The sequence below is a fragment of the Lissotriton vulgaris genome, chromosome 1_2 (assembly GCF_964263255.1).
Source record: "Lissotriton vulgaris chromosome 1_2, aLisVul1.2, whole genome shotgun sequence".
Taxonomy (NCBI): domain Eukaryota; kingdom Metazoa; phylum Chordata; class Amphibia; order Caudata; family Salamandridae; genus Lissotriton; species Lissotriton vulgaris.
In genome coordinates, this window is record NC_141686.1 from 322,491,926 (window position 1) to 322,517,205 (window position 25,280).

At 47.5% G+C, this 25,280-nt stretch overlaps 1 protein-coding gene across 2 annotated transcripts in view; it reads left to right on the top strand.

The window, feature by feature from the left end:
- The window catches only part of ZDHHC5 (zDHHC palmitoyltransferase 5), a 485,133-nt gene that overhangs the window by 257,470 nt on the left and 202,383 nt on the right, over nt 1–25,280 (top strand). The window lies entirely within an intron of this gene.

The window sequence follows — 25,280 nt, forward strand, 5'->3', positions numbered from 1 at the left end:
ATCTCCCATGAGTTGCGGCCGCTCTCCAGCGTCCTCCACCTGTTGTCCGCTTGTCGTGATTGGGTCCTGCAAAGGAGGAGAGAAGGGTGAAGTCCGAGATGCTTGAGAGACCGGAGGATCGGTCGGAGATGTCCGGGACCTTGAGTGATACGGCGGACTAGGCGAGGTAGGGGGCGTGTCCCCTTCACATCCCCTTCCCCTAGCTGTCTTTCTTGATCTGGTTGGAGAGGGAGGATATCGGGAAAGGTAGTCGCCATTTCCCTGATCAACACCTTTTCTTTGCAAAGTCTTGAACCTATAGGGTTGTAGAGACAAAAACCAACGAAGGACGCGATCGTTTTGTCCTTTGTTGCGGGCCATCCATTCCAGCGGGGCGTGGTCGGTGTACAAAACAAATTCTCGTCCCTCCAGGTAGTATCTGAGACTTTCAACCGCCCATTTGATGGCCAGGGCATCTTTTTCAACTACGGCGTAGTTCTTCTCCCTAGGGAATAGCTTCCTGCTCAAGAAAAGTATGGGCCGTTCTTCACCATTGTGGTCCTTCTGTGACAGCCCTCCCAGATTCAAGGCCTATTGAATACCTGCAGGAATAGGAACAGTATGGAGCAAGTAATGCAGTACTAACAGTAATTGATGCAAGTCCTGTGAGCCGTGAACATCTTATGTTGGCTGATAGATCTAAAATGTTTCTAGAGCCATTAAAAACAAAATTGCCAAAACAAACATCTTCGCCACAATCGCCAATTTTACAGACACAATCACCTTTTCGTACACCATATACTTTATAATTCTCAAGTCCACAGTTACACTAGCCAAACTCCTCCATCAAGACCAGTATTTTGTTGCAGTGAGTGATGACATCTATTCAGATGCCAACCGAGAAGAAAGAGAAGTTAATGACGATGCCTCTCAAGACATGAGCTCTAAATGGGATGATTACTTAGGGCCTATTTCTCCACCAACTACTCCGCATTCCGCAGACTCCTCAATGGGTTGACATGGGAGGTTTTCATGCTGTTTTGAAACAAATATCTAAAAGATTTTACATGCCAGTTCCAATGAACCATTCAGATTATTTCTTGTATGACTTCAGAGAGTGAAAATCAAACCAGATTATGGATTTTGTGTCAAATGCAGGTGAAAAGGTCATGAACGATCTTGCAACCGTAGCAGCAGTAGTGCCTCGTCTGGTGACAAATACAAGGCACCAGATAATTTATCTGCCTGCCTAATAAGCTATCCGCAGACCTTTTCCATAGTTATGCAAGCTGCCCAAAGAACATGCTTGAACACTGCTACTCTGTTCTACACCACCAGACTGGGAAGGAAGATGATTAGATAATGTAGGTAGAAAGTACTTCACCATGGCAGCCACTCCAGTGGGGGCTGCCTATTCATTAGCGATTCTTGGTCTATTTGACAGGCAGGTGTGGTTGGACATCAGAGTGTACCTCTGCCTTCTACTGGAAGACGAGAACCGGAGCCAAAAGTATTCTTCATGGGAGGATGTGGAAAAGAAACTTTTGTGTGTGTAGTTTTGCAGTTTTTATAAAGCGCAAACTCGATCCAAAGTTATTGGAGCCCTAAACATGAGGACCCGTTACATTAAACAAGGATATATTCATTTTTGTTTTTTAGGCAAGAGACGATTAAGGGATTTGCCCAGAATCACACTGTGTTGAGCCCAGACCCGAACCTGGTTTACCAGGTCCAAGGTAGGCCATTGCGCCATCCATGATGGACTGTGCAATGGATATTCCATCTACAGGATTCAGACAGCTTGCAAGTGCTGCAATTTACCGAATGTAGTGCAGACTGAAGTAGACCTCTTTCAGGCCAGAAGCCCAGAGTAAAGTCTTGGACATACCCTATAATGGAGAAGCACTTTTTGGCAAGAATGTGTAAATGCCGTACGGTCTATCAAAACTGGTACAGACTCAGCAAGATCACTTGGTGACTTCCAACAGAGATGGAACCAACCTTTTTGTAAAGGCAGAAGTCGAGGTCAATTTTTGTTTAGAGGATCATGTCCATCTTAAAGCTATCACTATCAACCTCCTCAACAGTTCTTCAGTAGTATAGGGCTTCACCACCAGCCACTTACACAAAGCAAGCCCCTCAAAGATAGCAAGGAATTCAGTCTAAGGAGTCCGCCAGAAGAGTGATGAACCAGAATTTCCCCCTGAATTCATTTGGAGGACATGGCTAATTATTACCGATGATGGGAGAGTGTCACCACTGATTGTTGGTTTCTGGGCCTGATAACAATCAGGACTACTTTAAAATGTATCCCGAAACCATCACATATTCCACCTCAAATGAGATCCCATCTCCACCTCCGCTGTTTACAAATGTAACTTCTAACCATGTTTGCCAAGGGATCTACAGATCAAATGCCCTTCTCCCAGCAGAATATGGATTTCTACTCACACTTCTTCCTGATGAAGAAAAGAATCTGGAGAATGGAGGCCAATATTAGATCTTCAGAAACTAAACAAATACCTCAAGTAACGGGCTATTTTGCATGGTCGCACTTCAAGACAACCTTTAACTTATGAATCAAGGAGACTATGTGACAACATTGGATGGCCATGATGCATATTTCCATAGCCTCATATATCCAAAACATTGCAAATATTTGAGGTTCAAAATGAGTGGCCGCCATTAATGTTTAACTCCTGTGGCTGCATATTTGAGATGGGATGGGTATAGACAGCTGGGTTTCTATTGCAGTAACCCCCCCCCCCCCCCCCCCCCCACACACACACGTTTGCCAGATTTGATATGCATTTTGACTTGATAGGCCCTGGGTCCTTGCCAATCAGGTTTCCAGGGCCTATGTTCTTTCCTAAAACTTTACCTGTCTACACCCAATTGGCACCTCTCTGGCCACATGCAAGTCCCTTGTAAAAGGTGCCATGGGTACCAAGGGCACTGTGACCAGGGAGGGGCCTCTAAGGGCTGCAGCACATATTGTGCCACCCTTAGAGGTCCTGTACCTTAACACACACACATTGCCATTGCAGGCTGCATGTTTTGGTGCAGAGAAAAGCGAAGTCGACATGGCACACATTCCTATGTGCCATGCCTGCAACCCACTGCCCTGGCATAGTCCGTCACCCCTCTAGCTGGGTGCACTATACCACTGGTGAGAGTAATTTGTAATTTGTAACTGAGTTTTGTATCGTGCCAACTCACCGACAGGTCTCAAAGCGCTTCTGACAAAGTACAGCAACAAGAGGACGAAGTGAAGATAGAGATGTTAAATTAACTACGGAGATGTAAATGCGTCGTTGAAAAGTAAAGTTTTCAGGGTTTTCCTAAACCGGAGAAGGTTGGCCTCTCTACGAAGCACCTCCGGTAGCTTGTTCCAGATGGTGGGTGCTTGAACTGAAAAAGCTCTGCCTCCTTTTGTTGCCAGTTTGAAACGTGGGCAGGACAGTAGGAGGGAATCAGAGGATCTGAGGGCGCGCTTAGGTTCATAGATTCTGAGCCTATCTTTTATGTAGGCTGGCGCCTGACCATGGATTGCTTTATGGCAAATGCACATGCTCTTGAATTCAACTCTTTGTTTCAAGGGGAGCCAGTGCAACCTATAAAGTAAGGGAGAGGCATGAGTCCGCCTAGGTACTCCAAATATCAGGCGGGCTGCGTCATTCAAGATGACTTGTAGATGATTGATGGAGTTTTTAGGGAGGCCTAGGTATAGTGCGTTGCCGTAGTCAATTCTCGACACAATCGTGGCTGAGACGATAGTTTGGAGCATGCTCCTTGAGAGTAAAGGGGCGAGCTTACGTAGCTGCCTGATCAGATTAGTGCATGAACCAACCACAGCGGACACTTGGTTGGTCATTGATAGTTCCTGGTCAATTTTCATCCCAAGGCTCTTTACATTAGAGCATGGTTTTGGGGTAGGTCCAAGTTCTTGTGGCCAAAACAGGTCATTCCAGGGGGAGGTAGAGGTAGAGACTACAAGAACCTCCGTTTTGTCTGGATTTATTTTCAATAAGTTGGACGACATCCAGTTCACTGTGAACCGTAATATGTCTTGGGCTAAGGACTGAGCCGATATGGTATTGTCGATACTCAGCAATAGCTGAGTATCATCGGCATAATTAAAAACTTTACAGCCCATGTTTGCCAGGGATTCTATCAATGGTTGTAGGTATAAGTTGAATAGAAGTGGAGAAAGTGCGGACCCTTGCGGGACTCCACAAACTAAGGTACCTACTTCAGAGACCTGATCTGCTAACTGGATCCTCTGTGTCCTCCCTGAAAGGAAGGCTGTCAGCCAGGTGTATGAACCATGTACCTCTACAGTGTCTAGACCAATTCTTAGACGTAAGTGCCGTGCTGCCTTTAAGAGTATATGGTGCTAGGAGTTTGTCATTACAAACTCCACAGCACCATAATGGCTTCTAGGCATAATAAACCCACACTGATGCCTGTGTGGGATTTATTATACGATGCACTCATAGGGCATCTTAGAGATGCCCCCTGAAAAATGACCAACCTCTGGTGGGTTCCCTGACTGCTACACACCAGCCTGCCTCCACGAGCCATGCATCTGGACCCCTGGGGTGGGAGCCTCCGCTCCCTGAATCCAGGAACATAGCCTTTCCAGGGGGGAGGTGGTCACACCTCCCCCAGGCCAGGAAGAGCCATCTGTGCCGGGGAGCTTCAAAGGCCTTGCTTCCTTTGTAACGCGAATCCCAGCCTCTCCTGCTAACAGGAGCAGGCCCCCTTCCTCTCTCCCCAACTGTTCGTCGGGAAGACAGGCGGGAAAAATTAGCACAGCCCAGAAAGTGTACAAACCTTTGCCAACTCCACCCCTCAAGGTGGGGTTGGCAAAGCCAACAATTCAGTGGCCGCCATCTTGCAGTATCAAGGATTGTGCCCACTCCCCCACGTGGGGTGAGTGCTCCATGGGTGTAGTCAACCTAAGTTCATTAGTCCATTGGCTACGGACCTCGAGACCCCTAAAACGCTCCCTAAATACAGTATTTAGGGGGCAGCCATGAACCAAGAAGACAGATTCCCGCAACCTACGAAAGACGAAAAAAGTCGCTCAGCATAGGAGACTGCATAGAAGAACTGACTTGGCCCCAGCCCTTCTGCAGTTTCCATAGATCCTGCACCAAAAGTTGCCTTGAATTGCAGCCAGTGACCTCCAGAACCCCTGGGAAGACTGACTCCCTTCCACAAAGAAACAGCCAAGAAAGACTCCGAGCCTGCTGAGGCTAAAGATACCCGATGCCAGGAACCACCACTGCACCTGACGCTTAAGGCCCGAGTCAGAGTGGCCCAATGGTCCCAGCGAGGTCCCCCAGCGCTTCATATTCCAAGTACACCGTGGGTTGACCTCTCCAGGACTCCCCCGGCATCGCCTGCAGCCTCTGCACAGAGACCCTCCTAACTGCAAGTGGCCTGGTAAGGTGAAATCCGACCTTGAAAGAGACAACCCTACATCCTCGAGCTCTCCAATTTACCTGCCCAGCTATTAGTTCCTCCAGTAAGCCTTCCTGGACCGAGCATGCAGCCAAAAACCAAAACCTGCAACCCCCATTGAAAACAACAGGGCACCCAACACCAAAACAACACCCAGCACCCGCTGTGCCTCTGTGGGTGCGGTGCACCTTGTGTACTAACTCGGACCCCCTTTGCGCTGAACTTAAGTCTAGGAGCTTTGCTGCCACAACCTTGTGGCCTGCTAGTCACCCGCCACCAACCGGAGGCCCCCTGCCCCCTTTGGATAACATATGGCCTCGGCACTCTGCACCCGGCCACCCTAGTGCCGCTGAGGGTGTTTTTGAGAGTGCATCCTCAACCCTGGGGAACCCTGGTTCTAACCCCAGAAACCTAACTCCCACAACCAAGTACTTACCTGTAAACCGATAACTTAATTTTCTCCCATAAGATTGCATTGACAGCTTTTCTTTGAGAATTCTTCTAAGCGTGGAGTTGGTTTGTATGAAACCTTGAAAAACTGCAAATGTACAAAAACTGAATTACTTTTCTCTCCGAAACGTCCCAGTGAAAAAGTAACTCAAAAAATAATCTTCAAAGTAATGTACTAAGTAATCTAAAAAGTAACTGTAAATACATTTTTACTGTTGACTTACCTATAAATAAACCAATTGCATCCTACTGCATTTCAATTATATTTCAACTGCAATATACCTGCAAAGTATTATTTCACTTACCTGCATCAGGCCTGGCTTGGTTCTAGAAATAAAATAACTAAATAATATTTTTATACACACAAATTGGTCTGAGTTCAGTCTTTGAATATGTGACATGATTTGCTGCCTGAGTGTGTAAAACAAATGCTTAACACTGTCCTCTGATACTGCCTTACTGCTCACCCACACTACCACAAATAGAGAGTGAGGGGTTATCTACTTTTACCTCTGCCTACCTTTGGGGTTCCACTGGGCTCTGTGCACACTATACCTCACTTTGGTATAGTATATGCAGAGCCAGCTTCCTACTATGTACACCAGGTTTTTCCCCTCCCGTGATGACTTGTTAGTGAAAGCCCATCTTGTCAAGGACCCAGAACGTCGAATAAGACTTGTGGAAAGGAGTACATAGATCAACCTCTCCTATAAGTTAAGGCACTTTTGGTGCGCCTATTCAAGTTACTTTTGGGAATGATGTCTTCCTGCATCCTTCTGATTCCATGTTGCCATCCACAAAAGACATTCAGAAGAGGAACTGGATAAATATTTATTTCAAACCCAGGACTCCTTTAGCAATCTTATAGACATTATTCCAAGAACGGATGCGGCTCTACCTTGGTGGACTTGGGAAACCAATATTTCCGCAGGGTTGACATTCCTAGCAAAAATACCACAGTTTATGTCCACAGAAGCTTTCCAGGAGGGCAGGAGGTGGGGGGAGGGGAGGACGGACACACTTTCGCAATATCTGGAAATCAACATCTCTAAGTGCATAAACCGTGGCGCTAGGCCTACTTGCTTTTCCCCCAGGATCAGCCACTCGTTGGTACTTGTGTACACAGATGTTAGGAACATGTCTAATCTCAGCTGAGCTCCCAGCTCAATGCATTTCCATAGAGTGTGTGCCCTAATACTTCTAATATTAATGTGCATTAACAAGTCATGTATACAAGTTTGAACAACGCAAACAGACAGATAAAACTTTGCCTTGGGTGCAAACAGTCCCTGACAGATCAATACTGTGATACTGTAAACTGGCAGACGCAGGGCTTCTGCTGCAGTGGGCTGGGCCTACTTTCTGAGTGGACAAAATGAACATGGTAACTTGCTCCCTTCACCTCAAACAATGTCTTTGGCGTTGGGCAATAGGATTTCCACACCCCGGACTAATGGTGAACTGTAATGCCTCATTGGCCCATCGCTCTTCAGCTATTTCCAGCTGAGGGTGCTTAATCTAGGGCATCACACCTATCCATCTGTGTTCTTTTTTGTTTCTTTTTTTTTCTTTTTTTAGGTCAGGTTAGTAGCATACATGCGTTGTTCTGTGAGGCATGATGTATTCACTACATGGGCTTCAAGCCGGCCTATTGCTAGTCATTGGTTGTTCCGGGTGCCTTTCTAAATTCCTTACTTTTGAACGGTAAATCGTGCCCATTTATCCCTCCTTTTGGTCTGTCGTTCCCTCACATAGCGGCTGGCCCTGTACACGCCGTGCAGCGCTAGTCTAGCACCTGTCTCCACTGGCACACGACGGTCGCGCTGATTCATTAAGCGCCGACCGACAGCGCGGTCAATCAATTTCGGCCGGCTGCGACGCTGATCCTGCCACCAGTCATTTAGCGGAGCAAGGCCAATCCACATGGCCATAGAACACTGTTTCGGCGGCAGCGAGCACGGCCCACCAACAAAAGACATGAATTTCCGCATGGCCCAGTAGCGATGACACCAACTTACCGGTGACTCACCAAGCTGCCATATACCAAAGCTACCTCTAACCACCCCATTCCATATGATCTTAAGGACTCATAATTTCTGGGGTCCTTCAAAGCACTTCCTAATTTAGACAACCAGTCCTGATGATGATCCTAATTTCTCTGGATCGAAACGCCGTCGACCCAACAGCCTGACTAATAGGCGCACTTTTCCTTAGTGGCTTTAGACCTGAACTAAAATTAACTGTGCCCACTGTGATATCACAATGTCACATGCGCCGTTCTAGCCACCCACTGTAAATAGCTTGCACCATATGCACAGTGCGCCGACTACGCTGTTTTCTTTCACTTGCGTCGCCACCTGCACTATTTATTCACGTTTGTTGCACCAAGTCCTATGTGGTTGTCAATACATTCTATGCAGTGCTGTTTTCTAACTGTGTATATCCGACCTTGAAATGAATGTTACCACATAAAGCTGAATAAGTACCTTTTGACAAAAATTATGAGTGATCTCCTTCTTGTCCACCCAAGTAATGCTATGGGCATGCTATGAATAATTGTCTATTGACCTTTACCTTTCAGGACGTTGTTTTCTAATTGCAGTTGGCCCTGTTTTAGGGCTCATTATGCTTCTGTCCATTTCTGCTCGTTTTGTGCGCTATTTTTTGCCTGCATGCCTCGTTTTCTGGCAAAAGTTGCAAACTCGAGCAGCTGACCAGTGTTACTGCTTTCCCCTCCCACCCACCGTTTCTCCGTGTGTTCTCCCCTTCACAGAATAAAAGAATGTTGATCCTGTATCTACCGGACAAAGCTCATACACTGTACCAAGTACATCATTTATATGCATTATCAAACCTTCATTTATGTTCAAGACGTCATATTATCAAATACAACATTTAAACATACGTATACTGTTCCTAGATTCTTGACTTTCCACCAGTTTGGGAGGATTTCTTATTGGCAGATGGGTGGGATATTGCTCTCCCCAGTGTCCTTAATAGAATTGAAGCTTTCCTTCACAATAGCTAGACACATCATTGTTCTAGGGGCCGACCGGAGACTCTGATTATGTTCTCTTAAATATTACTTACCGCCAGAGAAGCCAGTTGTGTAACTGACTTGAAGTAAAACTTTCTGAAAGTGGAATCAGATGAATGACCACTTGGCTCCTCTGGCTCAGTGGGCACTAAATCCTAAACATCAAAGCCCGCTTCCTGCATCACCCTTCTAACTCATCTATCTGTAGTGGATGAAAAAAGAGCTTTATCTGGTTTAGTGATAATTGTCTATCCCCACTGCATCTGAGTTTGTATGATACGCTGATATTCTTGCGAACACAACACCATGCATTATTTGGGATCCAATAGGACATGAGTCAGAAGATTGTCCTGAATCATCGGGTGAAATTCTGCTCCGGGACCCAGCAGAATATCCTGGAAAGTGGGAAGTAATCACTGAACATTTGCATATTTCCTGAAATAGCGGGAACCATTGATGAGCCCTCCAGATGAGAATCACTAGAACCATCTCAGCTTGCTGCTACCTCACTTGTGTTGTGACCCTATTAATCATTATGAAAGGAGGCAAGGCTTAGTTTAAGCCTTCACTCCAGTCTTGAAAAATCACATCTGGATACGATCTCCAACTGAAGAATTGGAGAACCTAAACAGTCGGTCTTGATGCAAATAAATCCCTGGATGGCGCACGCCATCTCCAGCACAACTGTTGAAACTCTTAAGGATCCAGTCGCTGGAGTACTTCTGGAATCTTGAATTCCAATCTGCAGTGGTGTTGGAACTCCCAGGTAGGTGGGCTGCTGACATTGAAATTCTATTTTCCAGACAGCAATGTCACAAATCTTTGGCAATCTCCACCAGTGCTTTTAATCTCGTACCTTCCAATGTGTTAACAGAATGCACTACCGAGGCATTGTCCATCGTTAGCAATTTGCAACATTTGACTCTGTCCTTTACCAAGCTGTGAATAGCGAAGGACCCTGCTAGCAATTTGAGGCTCTAGTTTGTTCTGGTAACTACTTCCTTTGGCAGACATCTTGCCGCATCTGGCTTCCCAGTCCCATCGCCTGGCATCCGATTATAGGATGACTTGCGTGACTGAGCCATGCTTCTATGTAGGTCATCCACCAAGACCTCTTCATTCTGGTCTCTTCCATCAGGGTTACCTCCTCTGAAGATCTTCCCTTTTTCAGATGTTTATTTATTTATTTTATTTATTTATTTTTAGAGTTTTCTATAGCGCGAACTTGAACCGATAAGGTTATCAGAGCGCTTTACATAGCATCAGTTCCGTTACATGTTCTCACAGCAGTTTACATAGAATCAGTTACGTTGCACATTTGAGGATCTTGAACCGATTAGGTTGTCAGAGCGCTTTACATAAGACAGCATTCGATGTCCAGTGCCCTCCTCCGCCGTGTAGCGTGGGACCTCATCCAGCCCTCCGAAAGTCGTCGAGCTGTCGGGACTAGGCTCCTGGAATTTCAGCTGATTTAGGATTACACGCGTTACAAAAAGGTGCAAATAGAAAAGAAAAAAAATTGCAAATGTACAAGAGATAGAATCACACGAGGAGGAGATACAAATGGATATACTCTAGGCCTATACTGGTCAGAGGCAATAAGAGAGACAGTAGGAAAGTCAAAAGGACAGTGAGAGATCACTAAAATGGCGGAAGAAAAAGTTAGTAGAAGAGGCACGTCGTATAGAGATAATGGCGGGGAGCGCGAAGGTCCGAGTCCGAAGGTTAAGAAAAGAAGGCTGGCATAGCCAGCAGGTCCAGGGGGGGACAGGCAGTCCGCAGCAAAGTCGCAGCCTCATCGTTCAAGAGGAGCTGGGCAGGGGAGTTCAATACGGAGACCAGAGGAGGGTCAAGGGAAAAAGACCCCCGGCGCCCAGGCAGAGATGGAAGGCAGCAAAGTTTGAAGCAAAGGTTTCCCCTGGCATGCGTTCGTGTCCCTGGAGCCTGTGTCCGCCGGTCATCTGAAGCGTGTCCCCAAGGGCGCCATCTTGGAGTCAGGCACCGTTTGCGCGAAGCAGCGTGGTCAGTGAAGGGGGGTGGGGGGGCACATTTCTGACCTCGGGCACAGGCCCGTCTGTTGTGGAGAATGGATGCATGGCCCCCCGGAGCAGGTAGGTGAGGATACATACATAACCCAGTTGGATGGCGTGGGCAGCCCGCTGGATGCGCGTTGGTTGCTATGCCAATGTTGGTTCACCTCCTATGGCAGCCCACGGTCGCATATTGCTACCACGCACAGGGGGATACGACCGATGTAACTGACGTCCCGACCTTCCCCGCGCATTGTCCAACATCGCCACATTGACACTGCTCGATCACGTCCCTAATGGCTGCTAACCCTCAGTTCGCTCCACAGCAGCACCGCAATGTCTCTTGTGTCTCTAGCATGCGTGCCTGAGTAAGCCGCCGCCGTACTCCGTGGTTCCTTGTAGGCAAACACACAGTCGATAGTCGCAGGCGCCCCAGAGAAGCGTTTGACCCGGGTGCTGGGCTTGCCGGCAGTTGCAGATCATCGTAGTCGCTAGTTTAGTTCAAGAGAGCCACACATTTAATGCCCGTACATTGCCATGGAGTTCTTACTTTTGTGCGTTTCACGCTGGCCGCCATCTTGCGCTCAGTGGAACGCATAACGCAATTTACTCACGGTCCGTTGCCTGTTAGGTCTGCACACGATTTTCCTCGCCACATTATTGGCGGACACCTCTTGTATCCTCCCTGATGACCAGAGGGCGCCGATATTGCCCATGGGATGCTCGTTTGGTCCGTTGCTTCATAGCGCGGTCACCGCCATTTTGGGAGGTCGTCCGAGGTCCGCTCCGTCCACCTCCGTTTTTGCTTATTCAGGCAGTTCCAAGCCTCGGAAACACCCGCCGGGAGGTCCCGACATGTTCCGACGGCCTATGTAGGAAAGTCCGTCCGTTTTAGGGTCATTGGCAGCCCGCTATCAGTCACAGACAGCTCCCGTCCGGCGGAGCTGTCTCAGGAGCCACCAACGGGCTAAACAATAGGAGGCCTGTTCTTCAGTTCTTGCAGGGCCTTGGATAGATTGCCTGAATAGATGACGACTCTTGCACATAGTATGCAGAGAAACGCTATCTGAGACGACCAGTCCCTGGAATTCCTTTTTATCATGAATACTTCGTTGGCAGTTAATGCGAAAATCTCTTCTTTGTAATCTGCAATTGTAAATCCAAGAAATTCCATTCTGTGCTTTAACATAAGCTCAAACTTGGACTAATTAATCATAAACCCCACCTCCTTCAGAAGCGTAAAGGGTAACTGAGCCTGGCTCAGCAATATATTCCTGTCCTGTGCCATGAGAATTGTATCTTCTAGGTATTTTATTCCACTGCATCCCGGTGTCCATAACCAAGCCACCACTGGTTTCAGTAACTGAGAAGCACCTTGGGACCACATTCCATAGGAACTGCAGGAATCAACAATGTGTCGGATAAATTGGGATCGTAAGGTAGGCATCCTTTTGTTTAGATCCACCCTGATCACTTAGTCCTCTTGATGGAGAAGATCTATCAAATGATGGATGCCTTCTATCTGGAAATGTCTGTAGATCAACCAGCCATTGAACTCTGTCCAGTTTACCAGACAAACTTCTTTTTCTTTCTTTGTTTCTACAAAGATATTGCTTAAGAACCCTCTAGGGTGGAAAATGGATTTTTCTATAGCACACTTGTTCTCCAGGCCACTTCTGAGAATGTAATTGGATGTGGCCGGTTGTCTCGGGGTTCCCCAAAATTCGATCTGCATTTCCTACTCTGTCTAGTCTACCCATGCATCTGAGGAAATATCCTCCCATTTGTTCTGGCACTCTGCTATCCTGCCTCCAGCTTTAATAAGGAAAAATACATTATCCTTGCCGGAGGAAGTATTGGTTCCTCTGCCATCACCCCTGCCGGCGTGTCCTCTATTATACTTGTTCCTGGAGGAGAAAAGTGCTAACCACTTTGGTGTGTTTAGTCTGAGCTGGAACCTTGGTTCCCTCTAGAACCTTGATTGGAAAAAAGGCTAGACAAGCGACTCTGGCCACTTCCAGCCCATCAAAAAACTCTGGGCTGAAAACTTTTTAAAGTGTGGGTTTTGCCTTTTCCAGGGCTGTTAAGGTCAGATTTAGCTAGGTGTTTAATCAAGACAACCCCTAAAAGGTTACCTTCTGTGTAGGCCAATGTCCCCTTTTTTGGTTGTCAGGCTCAGTAAAAGTTAGTGACTTTCTCTGTGGCGAGGTTACAGCTAGCATTGTTCAGCATGCAGGACATTCTCTTTGAGCCCACCTTGAAATTGTTTCCAGGTTGAAGTTATTATATGGCAAAAATAATGGTGACTCACTTTCAGCGACGTCCTATGAGGCTGGATTTCTTGATTCCGCTTAAAATTTACTGTGGCTATGTTTTTTTTTTATATCCTTTGATTTAACCCCTTGCCTGCTGGTGACGGCTCCCGTCCGTCATGGCACACAGTGCTCGTGTGCTGATGATGGCCGGGAGCCGTCACGACCACGCCCACGATAAATGTGCCGCACAGGAGCCGAATTCCGGCCACGAGCAAGGGGTTAAAAGAACTTATAATAATAATAAAGACATTTTTAAAGCGCATGGTTACGCCATCTCGGCATGTCCCCGCGCTACGTGAGAGGGAGGAGCAGTACACCTCATCTGGAGGCCACTACACACTGCCGGAGAATAAATAAGTTTTAAGCAACTTTCTGAACTTGATCTCAGAGCTTTCCAGCCTGAGTTTTTGTGGGAGCTTATTCCAATTCTGAGCGGCCCGAACCCTAAAAGAACGACCTTTTCTTTACCATAGGGATCTCCAATACCTTCTTTACCTTAGGGATCTCCAATAGCCCGGTGCCAGTAGACCTCAGACACCTCCTTGGCGCATATCTGGTGATCAAGTCACTCAGATAAGATGGACCAGCATTGTTAAGAATACAATGACAAGTGCATAGTGTCTGAAACATGACTCTTTCTTTCACTGGTAGCCAGTGCAATGAGTTAAGGGCTTTTTTTGAAGCCGCCCTCCTAGGCTGACTACGGTCCAGCCGCGCGGCAGCATTCTGCAGAACCTGTAGCTGTCCAAGTCCTCCAAGACCCTTGTCCGTGGCCCCCAGATAAAGTATGTTGGCATAATCAAGGCGCGACGTTATGAGCGCGTGTACCATGGTCTTTCTTGCCCCTACCGCGAGAAGATCCAGTGTTTTACGCAGCTTTTTCAAAACACCAAAACACTTTCCAACTACCCTTCTTATGTGTCAATCATAGGAAAGAGCAGGGTCTACCCAAACCTCCAGATTTTTCGCCTCGATGCACGGTACAGGGGTAGGACCCAGGCTTGAAGGCCGCCATTCTATCGAACAGCTCGAGGTACTGCCTCCCAACACCAGCATCTCGGTTTTGCTGCCATTCAGTTTGACCGTTCTTATCCATCCAGGAGGCAAGCTCCTGCATGCAGGCCCTAAAGTTGGGTGCAGCAGTCTCCAGAGCCTGGGATAGGGACATCAGCAGCTGGGTGTCGTCCGCATAGGAGACCACCCCAACTCCATAGCTCTGCACTATCTCTGCCAGCGGCAAAATATATAAATTAATCAAAGTGGGACTCAGGGCAGAGCCCTGAGGCACTCCCTGGTGCAATTCAATGTCTTTGGAGTCGTGTGCACCCAGACTGACCTGAAAGCTACGTCCAGTTAGGAAGGATTTCAGCCATTTCAGGGCGGATCCCGAGACACCGCCTTTATTCAAACACTGCAGCAAGTTGTAGTGTGCTACAGTGTCGAAGGCGGCACTAAGATCTAACATTATTAGAGCCATAGTGTGTCCCGCATCCACCCCCTGCCTGATGGTTTCTGTGGCTCTTAACAGAGCAGTTTCCGTGGAATAACCTGCCCGAAATCCAGATTGCGACGGGTAAGGGAGGCTCGCGTCTTCCAGATGTGTCTTAACTTGGCGGTTGGCCACCTTCTCCGCCACCTTTGCCAGGAAAGGCAGAAGCAAGATCGGCCGAAGGTTGTCTAGTTTGTCTAGACTAAGATTAGGCTTCTTCCTAACAGGAAGAACGATAGCACGTTTCCAGTTTTCTGGCAGCGTATGCAAACTAAACGAGACATCCAGCACGTGTCTGATGAATGGTTCGAGAATATCCAGGCTCTCAGACATCACCTTAGCTGGGGCAGGATCTCTGGGCGCGCCAGATTTAACACTGAGGCAAATACTCTTAAGAGTCTCAGGAGTGGGAACAATGAAGTTGTTTAGTCTAATCGCTGTCTTAGACTCTTCCATCAGTTCTTCATAATCAGCCCCTCTACTTACAATCCCAGGGAAGGAGGAGTATATCACCTCTACCTTCTCGGAGAAGTAGTTTGCGATTACACTCCGCTGTATCGCCCCTATTAGGCATAGCCGTCTCTGCCAAGGAGGAGATTTCCTTATATATTTTAAAAAGTTCCTTAGTAGAATTCTCCTCCATTCCGATTTTGGCCTTGTAGTAGGTGGCCTTAGCCTGTCTCCTGCTTCCATCGACTCGATCTGGCCACCCTGTCTGGGCCCACCACCGGCTCCAAAGGACACCATTAAGAGCCTTGGTATCTGGTTAGATAGGTCTTTGTCATTTGACTATCAGGCAGCCAGACTATCTGCCACCTGCTTTGGCCTCCTCAGAATTATTAGAAAGATCCTTCCTCTGCTGCTGCCGTTTCACGCAAAGCAAACCGTGATACAGGGCCTGATCCAATCTCGTTTGGACTTTGGGAATGCCCTGTATCTGGGAGCGCCTGACTTTACCCTGCGGAAACTACAAACAATCCAAAACTGTGCTGCCCGGACACTATTGCAAATCCCCCGCAGGTCATCCGTTAAGTCTGGGCTAAAAATCCTACACTGGCTCCCCGTTAGGGAGAGAATCAGTTTTAAGTCCCTTTGCCTCGCTCATCAGGCTTTCTGGGCTACTGGTCCTGCAATTAATCTATCCCTCGTCACCCCGTACCATCCTGCCAGACAGTTGCGTTCAGCCTATGCCACTCTGGCCATGATACCTAAAATAAAGAGAACAAGAACGGGTGGCCGCTCTTTCTCCTATAACGTGGCCAAGATGTGGAATGCTCTCCCCCAATATCTACGGTCTAATCCAGAACTCACCTCTTTTCGAAAGCAATTAAAAACGTTTCTGTTCAATAAGTAGAACTTTCACTGGGTCATCATTTTCATCTAACCGCACCTCTGTATTAGTCTCAGCGCTTGGACGCCCCAGGGCAGCTACATGCGCTTTACAAAACTCATTTTCATTTAATTTTCATTTCAACTGTCCTTGGTATTTCCTCTGTTGCACCCTATACAACAATCTATCCTGGTTAAGAAAGCCCTTTCTCCATTGCCTCTCCAACCGTTTACATTCTGCTTTTACGCTATGTAACGCTTGGGTGAACCAAGGAGCAGTTTTACGCGCTCTGCCACCAGCTTTGTTTGAGAGCAACGGCCCCACCTTGTCGAGCACATAGATTATGCGCCTCTCCAGATTCAGACAGGCAATGTCACTGTCGGACCCCCCCCGGAGGGCCGCCTCCTATCAGCTCTCTATTGAAGGCGTCCTGATCAAAGGTTTTCCACTTCCTAGATGAGTGGAAACCACTTACTACCTTCTTACTTTCACTCTCTGGTATCCTGATCACGAATGGCACCAAAAAATGATCCGACCAAGGAACTGGGAGAGGAGTAGATACTTCAACATACTCCCAGTTAGCGAACACCGGATCAAGTAGGTGTCCGTGCTGATGGGTGGGGGCAAGTGATTTCAAATCTAGATGAAATGACTGTAGGTCATGGTGCAAGTTTGATGCTTCCTTATTCAAGGGGTCTTCTAAGTAAAAATTCAAGTCCCCCAAAACCAAGAGCTTGTCATGTCTTAAGGCTAAGGGGGCAATGCCCTCCGACAGACTCGGCAGAAAGCGTGTGGAGGGACCCGGTGGTCTGTAGATCAGAAGTCCTTTCACCGTCAGGTTAGGGCTTACCTTTAATGAAAAAGACCCGGCCTCACTATCAGTCAATGAAACATTCAAGGGGAGATCTAAAAATCACTGCTATCCCACCTCCTCTACCTACAGCTCTGTCAATTCTCGCTATAGTGTACCCGGGAGCGAGTGCCTCTATAATATCTGGGTCCGAGTTTGCCTCCAACCATGTCTCAGTAAGAAACAGAAAGTCCTACTTCCTGTCCACCAGCAAATCCGAAATTTCTATTTTATGCTTACAGAGAGGTCTACAATTCAAGACACCCGCACAGAAAACCCACTCCTGGCTTTTTAGTGTTGTCTACAATCCAACTAAATGAACAGTGCAAACAAACGCTGCTTTGGGTAGCCATCATACTGTGCTTACACATCCTGTCCATATGGGGGCACAAGGCCAGCAGCTCCGCCCTGTCTTAATGTAATATCCCCTCATTTTGACATGGGGTCCTGGCCCCTGTCCCCGTCCGGCCGCGGACGGACGCAGACGGGCTTGCCTTTGGCGCGCCGCTGGCGCGCTCGCTGCGCACGTCTGCTGTGCGGTCGCAGAAGCATTTGCCTTAAATCCCTACCGGCTGGTCAGGGACTGGCGACTAGAACGCTAACCGTCCCCCCAGCCGACTGGAAGTGCCTGACTCTACCCTTCCTCGCCCTCCGCAACGGTGCTATTCACCGCGTCGGACCGGGGCGGGAAGGAGGAGATCGAGAAAAGGCCTTAGAAGAACTGAACGTGCCCTCCTAGAGCAGGTAGGTGCAAGCTAAAAGTAATTTTAAAATCACAGGTATCACATAGAATTAAAAAGCATGCTCCCGGTGCAGCACCCACAGCCTTCAGCAGCAAGTAAAAACAGCAGTAAGAGGCCCTGCCACAGCCCACTCACCACAGCGCAGCCGTCATCGCCTTAAATCCCTACCGGCTGTTCAGGGGCTGGCGACTACAACGCTAACCGTCCCCCCAGTCCACCGGAAGTGCCTGACTCTACCCTTCATCTCCCTCCGCGAAACGGTGTTATTCACCGTGTCGGGCCGCGGCGGGAAGGAGGAGATCGAGAACAGGCCTTAGAAGAACTGAACGTGCCCTCCTAGAGCAGGTAGGTGCAAGCTAAAAGTAATTATAAAATCACAGGTGTCACATAGAATTAAAAAGCACGCTCCCGGTGCAGCACCCACAGCCTTCAGCAGCAAGTAAAAACAGCAGTAAGAGGCCCTGCCACAGCCCACTCTCCATACTGAGGCTATGTACTTTAAATGGTTTTACTCTGTCTAAAAAGCACTAACTTTAAAACTGTAATTATATTTGCACTCACACTTATTTGCAGTTCCATTTTTGCACATACACTTTTGAGTTGGTGCTTGGGGGTATTGAGAGGTAGGCCCTCGCTGGTCCAGTTCAGTGCCAGCTCCTCCTGATATGCACATGAGCGAATGTCATCTTTGTCGGCAGTCCAGCTCTTTTTGGTACCAGAATTCTACTTAATGAGGCACGGCAGTTACAAGACAGATACAGTGAGGCTGTGTTTCTTAAATTGATTGATCTCGATTAAAACTTACTGTGGCTATGTTTCAAAATAGTTTTACTCCATTTTAAAAGAACTAACTAAGGCTGTTTTTTGTGATGGTTTTACTCTGTCTTAAACGCACTGAATATTTATATTTGCACTTAAGCTTATTTGTACTGTTGTTTTTGCACATAGACACTTTTTAGTTGGTGCTCGGGGGTATAAGGATACAGGCTCTCCCTGGCTGTGTTCAGTGCCAGCTCCTCCAGATAAGCATATGAGCAGATGCCATCTTGGTCGGCGGTCCAGCTCTATTTCTTGCCGAAACTCTAATTGCTGAGGACCGTTGCATGGTCGCGCCGCTGCCTTGTCAAAGGCAAACCTGTCTACAGCCGCCTGTTTACAGATACCATTTTTTTGAAGCCAACCTTTTATGCTATAACTCTGAGACCTCAAAAAAATGTAACCAGCTCCCCAAGAAGGATTACGCTCATTTCCTGAAGGCGAACACTATGCCAGGTAAGTGCCTATCTTGCAATTACTCATTCACCTTGGCTGCTGACAGAGCCTACACGTAACCTATGCCTTAGAGAATGGACTAGCTTTGGGAGCTGCTGAACACCTAACTACTGGCTGGAAAATGTTTCTACTTAAATGTAGGTCACTCCCCAAACATACGTTTTGAGCTGTTCCATGTGTGGAAGAAAAGCGCCCCAAAGTCTTCTTTCACATAGAGACTTGGTTGAAGGAGGACAGCTGGCCAGACGTCAGGGCAATGCTTCCCTCCCAGATATGCAATAGTGATAGCTAACTTGGTAGGAAAACTAGGAGGTGGAGTAGCTATCATCTTTAAAGAAAATTTTAAGTGGAAGTCATGTGTACTTGACATTGCCGACTGTGAAAATCTGCTCTTCTCTAACTTTCACACACTTTCACTTCATCAGGCTTACTTTCATATCGAACACCAGGACCCGCCACAAAATTTGCACAGATTGTGCCAGAACGTGTAGCATTACATAGCCTTCAGATAGGCAATTTCACACTACTCGGGGATCTGAACATGCATTTGAATGCTGCCTCAGGCTCACAGGTAGTTCATTTCAAACAGGATTTATCATCTTTACAACTTGAGCAACCAGTCACCTTCCCAACTCATTCCAAGGGCTATATTTTGACTTGGTTTTTACTAATGCCATTACTATGAATGAAATGGCCCCTCTGCCAGTCCCCTGGTCGGACCATTTGCTGATCCCGTCTGCCACTCCTATAGCAGAAGGACACAAATCTAACCTCACACAAAGGAAACTTCATAGGCAGTGGTCCAAGCTGGACATTACATGCTGGGAATCCACTCTAGAGAATTCAGCCCCTAAGCTAGACAATAATGTGGATGTCTCTTACTTAAAATTTCAGGAGTGGAGCAACTTAACGCCAGATCCACTAATCCTCAAAAAAGTTTGTAGAGCTCCAGGTGAAAGAACCAGTGTCAAATGCTTCTTTCCTGAGATAAAGGAGCTGAAGAAAGAATGCAAGAGACTTGAAAGGAAATGGAGATATAAGTATGATTAAGAGTGTAAGAAGATTCCTAAAAGGTCGTTTAAAAGGTATCGGTGTGCGATCTGTGGAGCCAGGTTAAAAGACTTGGCCGATAGATGTAGTCAATCCTTACAACCTCCCAAAGACATAAATACGATGTAGTCAATTCTTTCATCAAACCTAACATTGTAGGGGTTTGCCATCCTTTTTCTAAAGAACGATGTGAGTAGCTGGCCAATAATTTCTAGGGAAAGGTCAAACTTATTTATGGCTCCCTTTCAGGGATAGCAGATCCTCAAAGATGCCCTAGGGTTAGCAAACACAGTAAAGTCTGGCTCACCTTTAGACCCTGCCCCTATAGACGTCCTACTGAGAGGAGGTGAGACAGTTTTGCAGCGTGAATCTTTCTGGATTCACTATGCTGTGCATTATTCCGCGGTCTTGTGGTTGGGTCCGGAATCGTAGTCTTTTCTTTTGTTGTTTTTTTTGTAGCCCAGGTGGGCGTCGACGTCCCACCCCTTGGTGTATTTCCGGTGACATCGGCATGCTTCCTGCGGAAGCTCCCACCCAGTCCTGCAGTGTGCCTGGCCGGTGGAGCACCCAGAAAAAGCAGACTGCTTAAGAGATCGAAGTCTGCAGCGACGTGTGATGTAGAGGGTCTCCCGGTCTCTCCACGGTTCCTGGAGAGTACCACAATAGTCCAAGTCATGGGTCTCCAACCCTTTCTGAAACAAGAGATACTTAGTCAAGTCAAGTCAAGTTAATAAATTTATATAGCGCGCTACATACCCAGAGGGTCTCAAGGCGCTTGGAGAAGGGTGGGGAATTACTTGTCAAATATCCACGTTTTAAGTTGCTTTCTGAATGCTAGGTGGTTCTGAGTAAGGCGAAGGTGAGTGGGAAGTGAGTTCCAGGTTTTAGCTGCCAGGTAGGAGAAGGATCTACCTCCCATGGTGGTTTTGTTGATGCGAGGTACAGTGGCAAGGGCTTGGTTGGTGGATCGTAGCTGGCGGGAGGGGGTGTAGAAGGACAGTCTTGTGTTGAGGCATTCGGGTCCGATTTCGTAAAGCGCTTTGTGTGCGTGGGTTAGGAGCCGGAAAGTAATCCTCTTATTGACGGGGAGCCAGTGGAGGTTTTTCAGGTGTCCAGAGATGTTATCTTTACGCGGGATGTCTAGTATGAGCCTGGCTGAAGCGTTCTGGATGCGTTGGAGTTTTTTCTGGAGTTTTGCGGTGGTACCGGCGTAGAGGGTGTTTCCGTAGTCCAGGCGGCTCGTGACCAGAGCCTGGGTGACTGTTTTTCTAGTTTCGGTGGGGAACCAGCTAAATGTTTTTTTGAGCATGCGAAGAATGTTGAAGCAAGATGAAGAAACGGCGTTGACTTGCTTGTTCATCGAGAGTGAGGAATCCAGGATGACGCCCAGGTTCCTTGCGTGGTCCGTCGGGATGGGTGCTTTTCCAAGGGCCTCTGGCCACCAAGAGTCATCCCAGGCGGAGGGGGAGGTGCCTAGGATGAGGACTTCTGTTTTGTCTGAGTTCAGTTTCAGACGGCTGTGCTTCATCCATTCGGCTACTTCTTTCATTCCTTCATGCAGGTTGGTTTTGGCGGTGTTAGGGTCTTTGGTGAGTGAGAGGATCAGTTGAGTGTCATCAGCGTAGGAGATGATGTTGAGGTTATGTTGGCGTGCGATGGCCGCGAGGGGGCTCATGTATACGTTGAAGAGGGTGGGACTGAGTGAAGATCCTTGTGGTACGCCGCAGATGACTTCAGTGGCCTCTGACTTGAATGGTGGAAGGCGGACTCTCTGGGTTCTTCCGGTGAGGAACGAGGTGATCCATTCCAGTGCTTTTCCTTGGATTCCGACGTTTCTGAGGCGTTGTAAAAGGATGCTATGACAGACCGTGTCGAAGGCTGCGGAGAGGTAGAGGAGGATGAGGGCGACTGTGTCTCCATTGTCCAGTAGAGTTCGAATGTCGTCTGTTGCTGCGATGAGGGCGGTTTCAGTGCTGTGCTTGGCTCGGAAGCCGGATTGTGAGGAGTCGAGGGATTTGTTGCTTTCGAGGAATGCGGCGAGCTGGTTGTTGACCGCTTTCTCGATGACTTTGGCCGGGAATGGAAGGAGTGAGATAGGGCGGTAGTTTTTGAGTTCGGTGGGGTCAGCTGTGGGTTTCTTCAGGAGGGCGCTGAGTTCGGCATGTTTCCAGCTTTCCGGGAAGGTTGCAGAGTTGAGGGAGCAGTTGATGACGTCTCGGAGGTGCGGTGCTATAATGGAGTCTGCTTTGTTAAAGATGTGGTGAGGGCATGGGTCTGTGGGGGATCCGGAGTGGATAGAGTTCATCAGACGGATGGTGTCCTCAGTGGAGATTGGCTTCCAGTCATTGAGGATGTTCAGGGGGGGTGGGGGTCCTGCAAGGGGTTGGGTGGGTTGGTCTTCGGGTCGGTTGTCGAAGCTGTTGTGGATGTCAGCAATTTTGTTGTGGAAGAATGAGGCTAGGGAGTCGCAGAGGGCTTGAGAGGGGGTGATGTCGTTGGAGTTGGCTGAGGGGTTGGTGAATTCCTTGACGATGTTGAATAATTCCTTGCTGTTGTGGGCGTTGTTATCTAGTCGGTCCTTGAAGGCGGCTTTCTTGGCATTCCGGATCAGTCGGTGGTGTATGCGGGTGGCGTTTTTGAAAAAATATCCTGAGATACTAGTATTATTAGTATTGTTATAGTGGTCACACTAGACAAGATAACAAAGAGAGCAGTATTCCCTCAATGGCCACAATATTTCAATACCGGTATATATCCCATTCCTAATATAATGCAGGTGACAGATACACAACAGTCTTATTTATTTTCTTCACAAAATATAGAACTTTTTATTTTCAATTTATCATTGCTTTTTTATTTTTATCTTTTTTTGTAATTACTTAATTCATAAAAGACATTTTATCAAATATAAATTTCATAAAGTTTCATGGTTCATACAAAAAAGAAAACGCACAATAAAGTAAATTCTACAATAGCTATATACACAAAAACAATCCACCCAAATACTCGTGCCCCTGGTAACTAACAGTCTATCACAACATTCACACACAATCTTACCCTCACTACATTCATATCCACAGCATCTGAAAAAAGGAAGCTGAATCTAAATTGGCAGAAACACCCTGCCAATTTGCAGGTCTCAGGACACAGTATGAGACCCCGCACTTGGTCGACGCGCGTTTCGGCGGCACAAGGCCACCTTCCTCAGGACCTCTTCCAGACAACCAAACCCAAATATCCAGGGGACGATTAAAAACAGATTGCTAGTCTTAGCCCATGAAGGAAGATGTCAGAAAATGAACCATGTATAATTGTAGATCAAGAGGGTTCCACTGTGGCTCCCCCAATATGAAGAGAGAAGAATTTCGTTTGCGCTGGATTGATTTTTACTGGAGGAACGTATCAAGGGTGTTCGTCGATTCAGTACGTAGTATACCCCTTAACTCTTTATTCAGTGAAACAAACGTATCGTGCTCTTCCATTCGATACTTCTTTCTCTTTTTCTTGTTACGGTTAATATTCGAGGTAATACCTTCCCATTTAAGCAAATGACTCCAATGTTGCAAGGATTGCGGGCCAGCGTGCTCTCCAGCTACGTGGTACGATTTCAAACTACTCACACTAGACAAGATTACATTAGTGGCCACGCTGTGTTAGATTACCAGCAGTGATCACCTCAGTTCCTCAGGCAGGTTTGCGAGTAGCAATGTGAACAAGCATTTGCAATACAATAGGTCTCGCAATTGCAAGAGTTTGAGCTATTGGCATTGTAAAGATCTGAAAGAGACACGTTAGTGATAGATTCCTTACCTTAGAATATCCCCTGGCGTCAGACTGTATACGGAGAGCTTTTGTCAGCAGTACCACTGCGCGTCAATAGGCGTCATACGGCTCCGCGTGCGTCGTTGGCGTCGTATTCACCGAGATGACGGGAATCACTGGAGCTAGATCACTGGAGCTACTTAGATGCGCCTACGTGCGCTGAGTTCAGTTCTTTCTTTTTCCGCACTAGCAAGCGCAGATCCCGAAAGAGTGGTACCCCGTCTCTTGTTGACTAAAGTATTTGTTTGATATAATTTGTAAGTAAACTTACATCTGGTGCATAGGGATGCCCGGTTTCAAGCATTGCAAGGCCTGCCTCCCCACGATGTCGCTGACGGACCCGCTCCATGAGTGTCTCTTCTGCCTGGGGCGTGGCCACAACACCGAGTCGTGTTCCCACTGAGGGCCATGGCCCCGAAATCTTGGCGGGAGCGGTCCCGAAAGTGGCTGGAGGCCCGGGAGTCGGCCCCATGTCGTTCCAGGCCCATTTGTCCCGAGGGAGGTCAAGGGCCTGATCACACAGCAAGCACCATCATTCGAAGTCTTCGCACTCTGAGTCAGGTAAGGCGAAGCACAAAAAGCCAAAGAAGCGTCACCGCTCTTCGTACTCCCCTTGCCAGTTGCGCGACACAGCTGAGGGGGCAAGTTGCACCGCCCCTGCGGCTCCAACGGAGCCTGAGCAGCTACCGTTGGCTTACCCACCTTTACCGTGTCCATCGACGACTCCGGCCGAATTTCAAGAGTTTGTGTCTGCAATAATACAACAACTAAAGAGTGACTGCAACTGCGACTGTTAAAGTGATAACTATCAATTTCTTGTGATCTACACAGTGTTCAAAAAGGAGATAAGGAATTAAAGAAAATAAAGGGAACGGGAAGGAAAAACTCGATTTCTTAAAAGAACCCTCACTCACCCTGGTGGTGACATGCTTCATCATGGGGTTCCCACAGGGAAGACCGAGTGTCCCCCCCGTGTGCTACAACGCCTGCAATTGCAGCGGAGCTGGTTTTTTCTGAAGTCAGGATGTGTGTGCTCAAGTGTTGAGTGCAAGATTTAAAAGATCCCAGCTGTGCCTAAAAAAACTTAATTAATGGGCCAGCTGTTCACATTAAAGACAAGTGTGGACTACGTAGTGGTTTTTATTAGAACCACTATGTCCTAGTAACAAAAGGTCGACATGTTTCTGCTGCTTATTGCGTCATACGGCTCAGCTTTCATCAGGACCATAAGGTGAAATCCCCCGGGGGGTCTGCGCACGCTAAGGCGTGTCCACTCCGTGAGGATATATATATGTGAAAAGGTAAAAAAATTACAAAAACTCACGGTTTTACCCATATAAAGCACTCCCAGAGATCACCAGGAGCCAACTAACACGTAAGTCAAGTGTGCCGCATGGATTTGCAGCGGGGCACAATCTTCACGCCGCGCTCCGTTTAGTGCACA